This window comes from Perognathus longimembris, unplaced genomic scaffold (assembly GCF_023159225.1).
Source record: "Perognathus longimembris pacificus isolate PPM17 unplaced genomic scaffold, ASM2315922v1 HiC_scaffold_5326, whole genome shotgun sequence".
Classification (NCBI taxonomy): Eukaryota; Metazoa; Chordata; class Mammalia; order Rodentia; family Heteromyidae; genus Perognathus; species Perognathus longimembris.
Window position 1 is genome coordinate 46,191 of NW_025960741.1, and position 13,004 is coordinate 59,194.

The 13,004-nt window shown below is 40.5% G+C and overlaps 1 non-coding gene across 1 annotated transcript; it reads left to right on the forward strand.

The window, feature by feature from the left end:
• The first annotated feature begins 9,682 nt into the window (after positions 1-9,682).
• LOC125345133 lies at positions 9,683-9,784 on the forward strand. Its single transcript, XR_007209705.1, has one exon. It is a non-coding gene; the product is annotated as a U6 spliceosomal RNA (small nuclear RNA).
• The last annotated feature ends 3,220 nt before the right edge of the window (positions 9,785-13,004 follow it).

Consider the following 13,004-nt stretch of genomic DNA (forward strand, 5'->3'; position numbering starts at 1 on the left):
ACTGTTTCTCCGAGAAAGACAGCCAAAGTACATTCTAACAGTACAGGGATTCTGAACAGGAAGGAAAAATCGACTTTGCTGGTCTGAGAACACAGTTTGGAGCTCCGGCGGCATCCCGCCGCGGCGCCAGCGCCCTCTCCGGCACAGTGCCGGGCACAGCCCCCACACTCCGCGCAGCTAAAGCGAGAAATACTCCAGACGGCAGCCGAGCACGGAGGACCTGACATCGCAGAGACAGCGTGAGTACCCCGCAAAAAAAAAAAAAAAATTATTCTCGCTTGTGCCCACAGTACAGCTTCTGGAAGGCATCCCTGTCCCCACCGCCAGAGCAAAGCGCCATCTTTGCCACTGGCATAGGGTCAGACCAGACTGGAACTGAAGCGGGCCTGGGGAAAGCGAGGTCAAAAAAGCCATCTTTGAAAAGGGCAGGAGGGGCGGAATCAGTGAGAACCAGCTCCGCCCAGAAGAACGCCCCCTGCCCTGTCGGGAGGCGAGTCCAGGGATTATCCAGAGATGCCCCGCCCTGCCCGCCGGAACTTCTAAACTTAAAGCAAAAGCTGCGAGCAGCTACCAGGGGCACGGAAACAACAGAAGGAGGAACAAACAGTTCCGGGGACAGCTAAACGGTCCCGTCACAGAGGAAACTAATTCCCAGCCCAAAACGGAGCTGCATTCCATAGCTACCTATGCCAAGGAGGCCGCCTCCCTCAGGCAAGCAACTCTTAGTGGAGCAAAACAGGCCAGAGGCGCCACGCTCTGCTGAGTTCACAGTCTAGTCAAGTCCAGGCATCAAAGGCAGCGTCCCCACAGCAGACAGAGGAGCCACAGTTCCTGTGACTGCCCACGTCCCCATTGACAGAGGATGCCCAAGGCCTGCCTGCAAGCTGTGCGAACCACAGAGACCCACGATTGCACCAACAGGGGAGAAGGTCAGAACAGATCCACCCCTTGCCAACTGAAATCAAGTCAAACCAGCCAATCAGGAAAATAGACTGCAGTCCATTGCAGGGAAACCAGAGACTGGTTTCTTTTTCTTTTCAAACATTTTTTTTAACTTTTCTTTTAAATTTTCTTTTTAATTTTTTCACATCTGAAACATCATTGGCTGTTTTTTTTTGTTTTTTTTTTTTTGTTTGTTTTCCATTTTTACTGGTTTGTTTTATCAAGTTTTTTTTGTGTTTGTTTATTTGCTTGGGTTGTCCCTTTTCTGTTATTTTCCTTTTTATTTACTTATGCTTCCTTGTTAAATAATTTTTCTCTGTTTTGTGTATCTGTCTTCCAGTATTTTTACTTCATTTCTTTCGTTGCGTCCTCTTCCTTTAAAAATTACTTTCCTATAAATAACACCTACACCCTTTTCTGCTAACTCTCCAGTGTCTGTCATTTTATCAATGTGCTTTCTACTGATTCTACTCTTCTCCACATTTCCACGTCACTGAAACTAAACCAAAATCACCACCACCCCCCCAATACACTTTACTCTATTCTCCTTACTACCTCCAACTTACCCTCCTGACTTACTGCCTGGACCTCCAGGCTCCATTGACTCCTGGTTATTGGATAGAGGATATCCCAGCTTAATACGAGTGAATCAAAGGGGTTCATAGAGAAAGCCAGTCCTAAAAGAACTTAATATAAAAACAAGAATTGCGTATAAGGTTGTAACAGTAAATAAGTAACTACTGAATACAGGGCCCAGGATCAGATGTTATATTGAAATTGTATTCTTTAGGAACACCAAATCTAACTTTATAGACAGGTATACAAGTTATCTGTATATAATTGTGAAATTGTAAGATTTACACAACAGTGCTTGGTAAGGGCTGCTTTGGGTCTTAAACAGTGCTCACAGGTGCTGGTAGACTGGCATTCCCAATTCAAATGGGCAGAAGAAACACAAGAAAGATGGCAAATAATTAAGTCTTATCCCCCACCCAAAACAAGCAGGAAGCAGAGCAGTCAATCAAAAACATAGAAGAAAACCCCCAAAATGCTCTACAAAGTTTACTGATAAACATGATAAATGAAAAGTTTGAATCTCTTCAGTCAATTATGTTAGAGCGTGAGGAGGCAAAGCAAAAATTAATGGAGAATTTCATGGCATCCACAAATAGAAAGATAAGTGAGCTTCAAGAGTCAAATGAAAAGATAGCTACCCAACTTAAAGATTTGAGAGACAACACTCAAAACCAAAGTAATGAAGTTAATGAAGTAAAGAAGTCCATACAGGACCTAAGAAATGACATGGAAATCATCAGGAAAGACCAGTCAGAAGGAAAAGAGATTCGAAATCAAGTTGCTAGCCTACAGTCCCGACTAACTGAAGCAGAGGATCGAATCTCAGGAGCTGAAGATTCCTTAGATTCTATGGAGAAAGATCAAAAATCAATACAAATCCAGTCCAAGCAACAAAACAGATCGCTACAGGAGATTCAAGACACAATCAGGAAGCCCAATTTAAGGATAATAGGTATTGAGGAAAACTTGGAGAAAGAGGTTAATGGGATAGGCAACCTATTTAACAGAATATTAGCTGAGAACTTCCCAAACATCCAGAAGGAAAGGCCTATACAGATACAAGAAGCATTTAGAACCCCAAATCGACCAGACCAGAATAGGACTTCCCACCGACACATTGTGATCAAAACAGCTTCAGCAGAGTGCAAGGAAAAAATACTCAAAGCTGTTAGGGCAAAGAAAACAATCACATATAAAGGAAAAGCAATCAGAATTACCCCAGACTTCTCAGCAGAGACCATGAAAGCAAGGAGATCCTGGAATGAAGTATACCAAACTCTAAATAAAAATAACTACCAACCAAGAATTCTGTACCCCGCCAAACTCTCCTTCATAGCCGAAGGTCAAATAAAAGTCTTCCACAACAAGGAAAAACTGAAACAACATATCTCCACCAAACCAGCTTTACACAAAATCCTTAAAGATGTACTATACAGGGAAAATAATCAAGATCCCAACACAGACAGAGAAATGAACCCTAATTAGTAAACACTAGATCAAGAAATGGGAAGACACAGCTTTAAACAAGACAGTGATAATGAAAGGAACAAACGATCACCTCTCAATCCTAACTGTCAACATTAATGGACTTAATTCTCCAATCAAACGACATAGGCTCATAACTTGGATCAAAAATCAAGATCCATCTTTCTGCTGCCTCCAAGAGACACATCTATCCAGCAAAAGTAAACATCTTCTAAAAGTGAAAGGCTGGAAACAAATCTATCAAGCAAATGGCCCCCATAAGCAGGCTGGAGTTGCAATCCTAGTATCAGACAAAATTGACTTCAAATTAAAAAAGGTAAGAAGAGACAAAGAAGGTTACTACATACTAGTAAAAGGATCTCTCCAACAGGAAGAAATAACCATCCTAAATATCTACACGCCAAATGCAGGAGCACCCAACTTCATCAAACAAACACTACTGGCTCTAAAAACATTCATAGACCCAAACACAATGATAGTGGGGGACTTTAACACTCCACTATCACCTCTGGACAGATCAACACGCCAAAAACTGAACAAAGAAACCACAGAACTAAACAATTGCATAGACCAACTAGACTTAATCGACATCTACAGAATATTCCACCCAGCAAGGACAGAATACACATTCTTTTCGGCAGCACACGGAACATTCTCCAAAATAGATCACATCTTAGGGCACAAAGAAAATCTGTACAAATTCAGAAGTATCAAAATCATTCCCTGCATTCTTTCAGACCACAATGGAATAAAATTAGAGCTCAACTCATTCAGCCACCACAGAAAATCCCACAATTCATGGAGACTAAAGAACACACTGCTGAACCATCAGTGGATCATTGAAGAAATTAAAACAGAAATTCAAATGTTTATGGACTTCAACCAAGTTGAGGGCACAAAGTACCAGCTCCTTTGGGACACAGCAAAGGCAGTACTCAGAGGAAAATTTATATCTCTGAGTACATACATCAACAAACTGGAGAAACAGCAACTCAGTAATTTAAGGAAGCACCTTAATTTTCTGGAGAGAGAACAGCAAGCCAAACCCCAAGTCAATAGACGGAAGCAAATAATTAAAATCAAATCAGAATTAAATCAATTAGAGACGAAAAAAACCATCGAAAGAATCAACAAAACAAAGAGTTGGTTCTTTGAAAAAATCAACAAGATAGACAGACCCCTGGCAAACCTGACCAAAGAACGAAGGCAGCACACTCAAATAAACAAGATAAGAGATGAAACAGGTAGCATCACCACAGAAATAACCGAAATTCAGAAAATAATAAGGGACTATTTTGCAAACCTTTATGCCAACAAATTCGAGAACTTGGAAGAAATGGATGATTTCCTAGAAAAAATTGATACCCCCAAACTCAACTATGAAGACTTAAACCTTCTAAACAGACCCATATCCAGTATTGAAATAGAAACAGCAATAAATGATCTCCCATCCAAGAAAAGCCCAGGTCCAGATGGATTCACCGCAGAATTCTACAAGGCCTTCAAAACAGAACTCACTCCAATATTTCTCAAACTCTTCAATGAAATTGAAAGAGAACGTTCACTGCCAGACTCATTTTATGAAGCCAGTATAACCCTCATCCCAAAACCAGGCAGAGACTCATCACGGAAAGAGGACTACAGACCAATCTCCCTGATGAACATAGATGCAAAAATTCTCAACAAAATTCTGGCCAATCGACTTCAACAGGTCATCAAAAAAATCATACACCACGATCAAACTGGATTCATCCCAGGGATGCAAAGCTGGTTTAATATACGCAAGTCAATTAATGTAATCCACCACATCAACCGGAGCAAGGTAAAGAACCACATGGTTTTATCGCTGGATGCGGAAAAAGCGTTCGATAAAATCCAGCACCCATTTATGCTAAAAGCCCTGGAAAAACTGGGATTCCAGGGAACATTCCTGAATATAATCAAGGCAGTTTATGACAAACCAACAGCAAGCATAACTCTAAATGGTGAAAAACTAAAGCCATTCCCTTTAAAATCAGGAACAAGGCAGGGATGTCCACTCTCTCCCCTGTTCTTCAACATAGTACTAGAATTCCTAGCCAGAGCAATTAGGCAAGAAGAGAATATAAAGGGGATCCAAATAGGAAAAGATGAAGTTAAACTTTCTCTCTTCGCAGATGACATGATCCTATACCTAAAGAATCCCATAGACTCTACCCCCAAGCTACTAGAGCTGATACAAAACTTTGGCAAAGTTGCAGGATATAAAATAAACCTTCAAAAATCAACGGCCTTTCTCTATGCTAACAACCCGAAGACCGAGGCTGAAATCAGGAAAGCAACTCCTTTTGCAATAGCCCCCCAAAACATAAAATACCTAGGAATAACCTTAACCAAAGAAGTCAAAGACCTCTTTGAAGAGAACTTTAAAAGCTTGAAAAATGAAATTAAGTCAGAACTAAGAAAATGGAAAAACCTCCCATGCTCCTGGATTGGGAGGATTAATGTAATCAAAATGGCAATATTGCCAAAGGCTATCTACAAATTCAATGCAATACCCATTAATATCCCAACACCATTCTTTAATGAAATAGAGGAAGCAATCCAGAAATTCATATGGAACAATAAAAGACCTAGAATAGCAAAAACACTCCTAAGCAGAAAGAACAGTGCTGGAGGAATTACAATACCCAACTTCAAGCTGTATTATAAAGCTATAGTAATAAAAACAGCTTGGTATTGGCACCGGAACAGGCCTGAAGACCAATGGAACAGAATTGAAGACCCAGAATTAAACCCACAGAACTATGCCTACTTAATCTTTGATAAAGGAGCTAAAACAATAGTATGGAAGAAAGATAGCCTCTTTAACAAGTGGTGCTGGCAAAACTGGCTCAACACATGCAACAAACTAAAACTAGATCCTTATATATCACCCTGCACCAAAATCAATTCCAAATGGATTAAAGACCTTGAAATCAAAACAGGCACCCTGAAGACACTAAAGGAAGGAGTAGGAGAAACACTTGGGCTCCTTGGCACAGGACAGAACTTCCTTAACAAAGACCCTGAAAGGCTACAAATCAAAGAAAGGTTGGACAAATGGGACTGCATCAAACTCCAGCGCTTCTGCACGGCAAAGGACATAGCTCTCAAGATAAACAGAAAGCCCACAGACTGGGAGAAGATCTTTACCGGACATTGAACAGACAAAGGCCTCATCTCTAAAATATATGCAGAACTAAAAAAATTACCTTCTTCCAAAACAAAACTGCAAAGAACCAATAGCCCCCTCATCAAGTGGGCTAAAGACTTACAAAGAAACTTCTCTGATGAGGAAATGAGAATGGCCAATAGACATATGAAAAAATGCTCTACATCACTGGCCATAAAGGAAATGCAAATCAAAACAACATTGAGATTCCATCTCACCCCAGCAAGAATGTCATATATCAAGAAAACTAATAATAACAATTGTTGGAGGGGATGTGCCCAAAAGGGAACCCTACTTCATTGTTGGTGGGAATGTAAACTGGTTCAGCCACTCTGGCAAGCAGTATGGAGATTCCTCAGAAGGCTCAATATAGAACTCCCCTATGACCCAGCAGCCCCACTGTTGGGTATCTATCCAAAAGCCCACAAACAAAATCACAGTAATGCCACCAGCACAACAATGTTCATCGCAGCACAATTTGTCATAGCGAGAAGCTGGAACCAACCCAGATGCTCCTCAGTAGACGAATGGATCAGGAAAATGTGGTACATTTACACAATGGAATTTTATGCCTCTATCAGAAAGAATGACATTGTTCCATTTGTAAGGAAATGGAAGGACTTGGAAAAAATTATACTAAGTGAAGTGAGCCAGACCCAAAGAAACATGGACTCTATGGCCTCCCTTATTGGGAATAATTAGTACAGGTTTAGGCAAGCCATAGCAGAGCATCACAAGGACAATAGCTATACCCTTAGAAACACATAAGATGATGCTAATTGAAATGAACTCCATGTTATGGAAACAAGTGATATATCACAGTTGTAACTACTTTCAACGTCCTATGTGTATGTGTAGTTTCTATTATTGATAATGTTTTGTATCACCTTCCTATGTTTGTACCTACACTATCTCTGTAATCTTATCTGAGTATATTGGAAACCGTGTTTACTGGTATTGGAAGTAGGAAATTCAAAGGGAATACCAAATTCGAGAGACACAGGGTAAAAAAAGAGAAATAACTACAAAAGCAATACTTGCAAAACTGTTTGGTGTAAGTGAACTGAACACCTGGGGGGGGAGGGAAAGGGGGGGAGGGAGGGGGGCATGAGGGACAAGGCAACAAACAGTACAAGAAATGTATCCAATGCCCAACGTATGATACTGTAACCTCTCTGTACGTCAGTTTGATAATAAAAATTTGAGAAAAAAAAAAAGATTCTGGTTAAGCAGAAAACCTAATTAGGCTTTAGTGTCTAACCTGTTTCCTGGGTTCAACTTGTAGTGCAGGTGTCAGATCTTTAATCTTAACCACATTTGTAGAAGGCCTTGTACTTTCACTTTGCACTGTGCCAGGTGCAGACATACCAATTATGTATATTTCCTGAAAAGAAAACTACTGTTGTTTTCATGCTCAGACACCATACTCTGATAGCAGAAAAGAAACTGATCTCAAGAGAAGAGGGTGTGGCTTTTTGGAGGGAAGAATGCACAATTTGGACTGCTGAAATTTCTAGTACCCAAGACAAATATTGCCACTTCCAGCGGTATGGAGAAATGCCTTGTGCTAGCTTTGAAACAATTGATTGTGGCTCAGTTCCAAATGAAGAAGTATCTTCTTACTCATTCTGAAAGATGAGAATGTTGGTAAGAATGACTCTTTTGCCTGATTTTAATACTACATGTCTATAAAGACACAGGGAAAAGATGCTTGTCATGATAACTCAAGAATGTTCTCTCCTTAGTGTAATTGGTAAGATTTGGATGTCAGTAGTTTGAATTGCTTGAATACTTTCCTGTAGATTGCAAAGCTATATGGTGTAGAGTGATGTTAGTTTTGTACTTCAATTACCTTACCCCAGTAAGGTAAAAGGAAGGATATAAATCAGACTGTCATGTGCAGAAAGAATGCTAGTAGAGAACAGAATTATAATTTCTGTCCTATTACATGTAATGATGCCAGGTTATGGAAACGATTGTTCTAACACTGTTGTAACTACTTTCAACGTGCTATGTGTAACCGTAGCTTCTATTATTGATGATCTTTTTGTATCCCCTTCCTGTGCTTGTACTATCTCAGTATCTTATCTGAGTACATTGGAAACCGTGTATACTGGTATTGGAACTAGGAAACTGAAAGGGAATATCAAAATCGAGAGACACAAGGTAAAAAAGACAAACGAGGGGCTGGGGATATGGCCTAGTGGCAAGAGTGCGTGCCTCATATACGTGAGGCCCTGGGTTCGATTCCCCAGCACCACATATACCGAAAATGGCCCGAAGTGGCGCTGTGGCTCAAGTGGCAGAGTGCTAGCCTTGAGCAAATTGAAGCAAGGGACAGTGCTCAGGCCCTGAGTCCAAGCCCCAGGACTGGCCAAAAAAAAAAAAATAATAATAATAAATAAAAAAGACAAATGACTACAAAAGCAATACTTGTAAATATGGTGTAAATGAACTGAACAACTCATGGCAGGGAAGGGCAATGGGGAGGGGGAAGGGAGGAATGAGGGAGGAGGTAACAAACAGTACAAGAAATGTATCCAATGCCTAACGTATGAAAATGTAACCTCTCTGTACATCAGTTTGACAATAAAAATTTTAAAAAAGTTATGTCTGTACTTCAGACCAGTGGAAAAGATATTGGGAGCCAGAATTCATTGTTTTAATTCCCAAGTGAGTTCACTGTGAACCTAGGTGGAACACCTCTATCTGTGTTTAATATGAGGATATAGTGATTTCAAACCCTAGCTTTCCCAATGGCCCTGGGATACTGGAAACTCAGGAGTCTTGTCCATTTGGCCCCATGTGCTTTCCTCAATCTCCCAAGGATTTGGGATTAGGCGTATACTGTCACCTCTGGCTTATAAATAGTACTTTATTTATTTGTCAGTCATTGGGCTTTAACTCAGGGCCTGGGTGCTGAGCTTTTGTGCTCCAGACTGAAATTCTACCACTTTGAGCACAAGCATCACTTGCAAATTTTTGGTGGTTAATTGGAGATAAGAGTCTCATGGACTTTCCTGCCAAGGCTGGCTTTGAACATCAATCCTCAGATCTTGGCCTCCAGAGTAGCTAGGATTACGTGTGAGTCACCAGGGCCTGGCCACATAAATACTATTTTAATAATGAGCCTTAACCTGCAAAAAGCTGAGAAATGCAGACTAATGGATTTTAGTTTCTTCTGGTTCTTTAGTATTCAGGATTAGTTTAGGCAGATCAGTGATATTTCATGGCATAATTTTCCATTGACTATTTGCTTTACTGTACAGAAAACAAGTTAACGATCTAGTTGCTACTGTCATTTACTAAAGTGATAATAAAATATTTTTAGTTATCATAATTTCTTTTTCCTGCTGGTTATCCGGGAGTATTTTGTTGGTACATGGAGTATATTAGCAGGACTTAGCTAGTGTCTACCAAAGGGCTAAATAAGCATTGTTATTTCTATGGAAAGTTCTGTTTTACCTTGGCCTAAAGGTTACATTTGTGCTGGCTTTGGTAGCACATATACTAAAATTGAACTATACAGGATTAGCACGGCCCCTCCGTGAGGATGACATGCAAATTTATGAATTTTTCTGTATTTTAAAAGGGAATGATGGCAGGTGGACAATACTAAAATACGTTGTGTCTATGTATGTAGATGGTATAGAGAGAGCTATTGAAAATTTGCAAAGTAGTGGCTAGAGGCAGGGAAAAGAGAAATGGAGCGAATTAATCTGATCAGAGTATAATATGGGAAAGCGTGAAATACCATGGTGAAATATTTTTGTATAATTAATATGCATTAATAAAAATATGACACAGGTTATATTTTAGATCCCTAGGCCTTACATCTTATTTTGAATAAATGTTTCACTACACTTCAGGACACACACACACACACACACACACACACACACACACACACACACACACACACGAGAACTGCCTAAAACTATACCTGCTCAGTCCTGCACATTAGGCAGTAGCAAGAACTCATGAAGTCTACTTTAAAGTCATTACAGTTTAGGAATCCTACTTCTATTTCATCATCTCTCCCACCTTCTCTCCCTCCCTTCCTCACTCCCTCCCCCACCTTCCTTCCCTCTTATTTCTGCATTAGGATGGTTGTAGCCAGTGCAGGCACTGGGTCCACTAGCTACTACCTGTGGCCATCTTGGGGAACTTTTTCCTTCTCCACTTAGGCCTCATTTGTTCTTTCTTTTCTCCAGGGTTTCTAACATTGGCCTCCTAGTGACATCTACTGGTATCTGTGGCATAGAGCTGCCAGCTTTTTCTCTGATTTTTGACTCTGGTTTTGAGTTCTCTGATTTTGATTTCATGTATTAAGAGGGACAGTTTCAGTTATTGTTTCCACATAAGAGACCCCAGGCCCTGTGCTCGGAGGCTCCGGCTCTTTCTGGGTAGGTTTCTCGGGTATCATGTCCTTTCTCTTAGAGATGTTAACACATTACTTTCACTAGTTTTGTGAGGTTTCACTACAGAGAAGTTTGAAGGGACCTTAGCAATCTGGAGTTCTTCCTTCTCCTAATCAGGAAAAAATTTGGTAGTATTGCTCTTCTTAGGCTACTGTGACTCAGGTAATAAGAAAATACGGCTTTCAATGTCTCCTAGATGCTATGGTTTTTAAATCATTGTCTCAGCCTACACTTGACATGGATGCCTGATTGACTTTTCACTGGGATATCGTGGCAGAGACACCAGGGCTCACTAACATCCCACCTGCTTCCACTTCCACCTTACAGTTGATTGAGGTCATGAGTTTTAACCAATAGGTATTGAATGATATGAGACCACTGCAGATGCCTCTTTAACTGTCATGAGAGTTAATCATATGGTGGCATCTCTATCAGCCTGAGTCTGTTAAGGGACTGTGTGAAACAAAGATCACATGCTTCTTGCCACATATAGTTTCTTGTCTTCCACTAAGCTCTAAAAGATGGTGGAAATGTAAATTAGTATAACCACTCTGGACAGTAGTCCGGAGGTGCCTCAAGAAACTAAACATAGAACTCCTCTACTTGACCCAGCCCGACCACTCCTGGGCATCTGCCGTGAACATCATGAGCCATGATAGGATAAAGACATCTACACATCCATATTCACTGCTGCACCATTCACAATAGCCACGATATGGAAACAGCCCAAATGTTCCCACAATAGATGAATGGATTGAAGAAATTGGAAAGAGTGGGGCTAGGGATACGGCCTAGTGGCAAGATTGCTTGCCTTGTATACATGAGGCTCTGGGCTCGATTCCCCAGCACCACATATACAGAAAACGGCCAGAAAGTGGCACTGTGTCTCAAGTGGCAGAGTGCTAGCCTTGAGCTAAAAGAAGCCAGGGACAGTGCTCAGGTCCTGAGTTCAAAGCCTAGGAAGGGCCAAAAAAAAAAAAAAAGAAATTGGAAAGAATAAAATTATGTCATTTGTAGGGAAATGGATGGAACTAGAACAAGTCATGTTAAGTGAGGTAAGTCAAGCTCAGAAAGACAAACAATACATATTCTCTCTGATATGCAGAAATTAGATCTAGAATAGATTGGGATATGATAAGTTATACAGCGTTCTACATATACACAATGATATTTCCTTCTTAGGAAGGAAACATACAGAAGTAGTGCCTATGTGAATTTATGTATAAAATAATACATATACATATATCTTTATTTATATAAAATGATATATATATATATATATATATAAATGAACTCCAAGATATGGAAACAAGAGATTGCTGTTTTTAACAAAAATTTTCATGACTTTGTCTTTTTTTGTTTGTTTGTTTGCCAGTCCTGGGGCTTGGACTCAGGGCTTGACACCGTCCATGAGCTTCTTTTAGCTCAAGGCTAGCACTCTACCTCTTGAGCCACAGCGCCACTTTGGGCTTCTTCTGTTTATGTGGTGCTGAGGATTCAAACCCAGAGCTTCATGCATGCAAGGCAATCACTCTACCACTAAGCCACATTCCCAGCCTCTTTGTCTTCTTTTTTGTCTGGGGTATTCACATGTATATCTTTGGGAGGGGAGGAGGAAGGATACAGAACATGAGGAATAAGGGTAAAAAATGTACAGCAGTGGAGCTCACTGGACATTGTTGAAAGTTAAATATACAACTCGTGGGTAGAGATGGGAGAGAGGGACTGGGAGAGAGTGAGAGAACACAAGACATTGTATGAAAGGAAATATACTCATTACCTGACTCATATCATTGTAATTCTTATGTACATCACCTTAATAATAACAATAATGTAAATTTAATTAAAGGTAGAACTTAAGTAAAAATTGCTCTTTGGTTGTGGTAAGGCACTAAACTCTTTGGGGGGGGGGAGTAGTGAGATTTAAACTCAGGCCTTTGTGCTTTCTAGGCAGGTATTGTATTACTTGAGCCATGCCACTAGCATGAGGCTGTTTATTATAACAATTTAGCATAGTTTCAATGGATTTCTTATCATTATATCCAATTTGATTGTGTTCAAAATTAAAACATCCATTTTCAGTATAGGAAGTGTTTACTAGCCAAGTTCCAAGATGCCAGCCACCAAGGGTCAGCCTTGCAAGTAGTTGTGTGTGTGTGTGTGTGTGTGTGTGTGTGTGTGTGTGTGTGTGTGTGTGTTGGTCCTGGGGCTTGAAGCCAGGGACATGGGCACTGTCACTGAGCTTCTTTTGCTCAAGGCTAGCACTCTATCACTCAGGCCATAGCTCCACTTCTAGCTTTTTGCTAATTTAGTAGAGATAAGAGTTTCACAGACTTTCCTGCTCAGGCTGGGTTTGGATCATGCTCTTCAGATCTCTGCCTCCCTAA